A 2,860-nucleotide genomic window follows, 5' to 3' on the forward strand; every position below is an offset into this window, starting at 1 on the left:
GATGATGGAAAAGGCTTGCTATTGCCAAACCTATTTCTCCCATCATTATTATTATTGAAGCCTTGATTAGGCTTCTGTTGATCCTTCCATGAGAAATTAGGATGATTCCTCCATGAAGGATTCTAAGTGTTTCCATAGGATTCTCCCATGTAATTCACTTCTTCCATTGCAGGATTCTCAGGGTCATAAGCTTCTCCTTCAGAGGAGGCTTCTTTAGTATTACCGGATGCAGCTTGCATTCCAGTCAGATTCTGAGAAATCATATTGACTTGCTGAGTTAATATTTTATTCTGAGCCAATATTGCATTCAGAGTATCAAACTCAAGAACTCATTTCTTCTGAGTCATCCCATTATTCATAGGATTTCTTTCAGAAGTGTACATGAACTGGTTATTTGCAACCATCTCAATGATTTCCTGGGCTTCTGTAGGCGTCTTCTTTAGATGAAGAGATCCACCAGCAGAGTGATCCAATGACATCTTGGACAATTTAGACAGACCATCATAGAATATACATAAGATGCTCCATTCTGAAAGCATGTTAGAAGGACACCTTCTGATCAATTGCTTGTATCTTTCCCAAGCTACATAGAGGGATTCACCCTCCTTCTGTCTGAAGGTTTAGACTTCCACTCTGAGCTTGCTCAACTTTTGAGGTGGAAAGAATTTGGCCAAGAAAGCATTGACCAACTTTTCCCAAGAGTTCAGGATTTCTTTAGGTTGTGAGTCCAACCATATCCTAGCTCTGTCTCTTACAGCAAAGGGGAAAAGCATAAGTCTGTAAACCTCAAGATTAACCCCATTGGTCTTAACAGTGTCACAGATTTGGAAGAATTCAGCTAAGAACTGATGAGGATCTTCCAATGGAAGTCCATGAAACTTGCAATTCTGCTTCATTAGAGAAACTAATTGAGGCTTAAGCTCAAAGTTGGTTGCTCCAATTGCAGGAATTGAGATACTGCTTCCATAGAAGTCAGAAGTTGGTGCAGTAAAGTCACCAAACACCTTCCTTGCATCTCCACCATTGTTATTATTTTTGGCTGCCATCTCTACTTCTTTTTCAAAAATTTTTGTTAGGTCCTCTCCAGAGTGTTGTGCTTTAGCTTCTCTTAGCTTCCTCTTCAGAGTCCTTTCAGGTTCAGGACCAGCTTCAACAAGAATGTTCTTATCCTTGTTCCTGCTCATATAAAAAAGAAGAGAACAGAAAAGAAGAGGAATCCTCTATGTCACAGTATAGAGATTCCTTTATATGAGTAGAAGAAGAGAAGAATAGAAGAATGAGGTAGAGAGAGAATTAAGAGAATTCGAACACAGAGAGAGCAAGAGGGTTCGAATTTTAAGAAGAAAAGAAGTGTTAGTAATTAAATAAATAAATAGAAAGAGATGAGAGGGAGAGAGTATTCGAATATTAATTTAAAAGAAAATAAAAATATTTTTGTTTTTATTTTAATTATTAGTTAGAATTCAAAAATATTAAAAGAAATAAAATAAAATTAGAATTTAAAACAATTAGTTAATTAAAAAGAATTTTGAAAAAGTAGGTAGTGGATTTCGAAAATTAGAGAGAGAAAAGTAGTTAGGTGATTTTGAAAAAGATAAGAAATAGTAAACTTTTAAAATTAAACAAAAAGTCAAGTAGTTAATTGAAAAAGATTTGAAAATAAATTTTGAAAAGATAAGATGTTAGAAAAAGATTTTGAAATTAAATTTTGAAAAAGATATGATTGAAATTTATTTTGAAAAATATTTGAAAAGGAAATTAAAAAGATTTGATTTTGAAAATTAAAGTTGATTATTTGACTAACAAGAAACTAAAAGATATGATTCTAGAATTTAAAGATTGAACCTTTCTTAACAGGAAAGTAACAACTTGAAATTTTTGAATCAAAATATTAAATGTTAGCAATAATTTCGAAAATTATGAATTAAAATTAAGAAAAATATTTTGAAAATTAATTTTGATGGATTTTTGAAAAACATGAAAGAAAAATGAAAAAGATTTGATTTTTGAATAAGATTTGAAAAGATAGAATTTTTAAATTGAAATTTTGACTTGACTGACAAGAAACAACTAAATTTTAAAAATTTTTGACTAAGTCAATACAAAATTTCGAAATTTATGAGTAAAATAAGGGAAAGATATTTTTTTATTTTTGAATTTTTAATGAGGAGAGAGAAAACAACAAAATGACACATGACATAAAAATTTAAGATCAAAACAAATAATGCATGCAAGAACACTTTGAGTGTCAAGATGAACACCAAGAACACTTTAAAGATCATGATAAACATCAATAACATATTTTTGAAAAGTTTTAAGAAAAGAGACACATGCAAGACACCAAACTTAAAAATTTTTGTACTAGGGACACTAACAATTTGAAAATGCATATGAAAAACAAGAAAAGACACAAAACAAGAAAAATTAAAGATCAACCAAGGAAAATCATCAAGAACAACTTGAACATCAAAGAAGAACACAATGCATATATTTTCTAAAATTTAAGAAAAATTAAAAACATGCAATTGACACCAAACTTAAAATTTGACACAAGACTCAAACAAGAAACACAAATTTTTGGTTTTATGATTTTATTAAATTTTTTTTGTATTTTTTTTTCTAAAATACTTTGGAAATAGAAAATAAAGAAATTCAAATTTTTAATAAGAATTCCAGGAATCGTGCAATATTAGTCTAAAGCTCCGGTCCAAAAGAATTAGACATGGCTAAATGGCCAGCCAAGCTTTAGCAGAGCATTACATACAACAGCCAAATTGATGGGAACCAAAAGGCTCCTGCAAAGATAAGTGGAAACCTCAGTCCAAAAGATTAGACATGGCTTAACAGCCAACTTGGCTTC

The 2,860-nt window shown here is 30.9% G+C and overlaps 1 non-coding gene across 1 annotated transcript; it reads left to right on the forward strand.

The window, feature by feature from the left end:
* The first annotated feature begins 532 nt into the window (after nt 1-532).
* LOC112753131 (small nucleolar RNA R71) lies at nt 533-641 on the forward strand. The gene has a single exon (XR_003177529.1). It is a non-coding gene; the product is annotated as a small nucleolar RNA R71 (small nucleolar RNA).
* The last annotated feature ends 2,219 nt before the right edge of the window (nt 642-2,860 follow it).

Source organism: Arachis hypogaea, chromosome 15 (genome assembly GCF_003086295.3).
Source record: "Arachis hypogaea cultivar Tifrunner chromosome 15, arahy.Tifrunner.gnm2.J5K5, whole genome shotgun sequence".
NCBI classification, from domain to species: domain Eukaryota; kingdom Viridiplantae; phylum Streptophyta; class Magnoliopsida; order Fabales; family Fabaceae; genus Arachis; species Arachis hypogaea.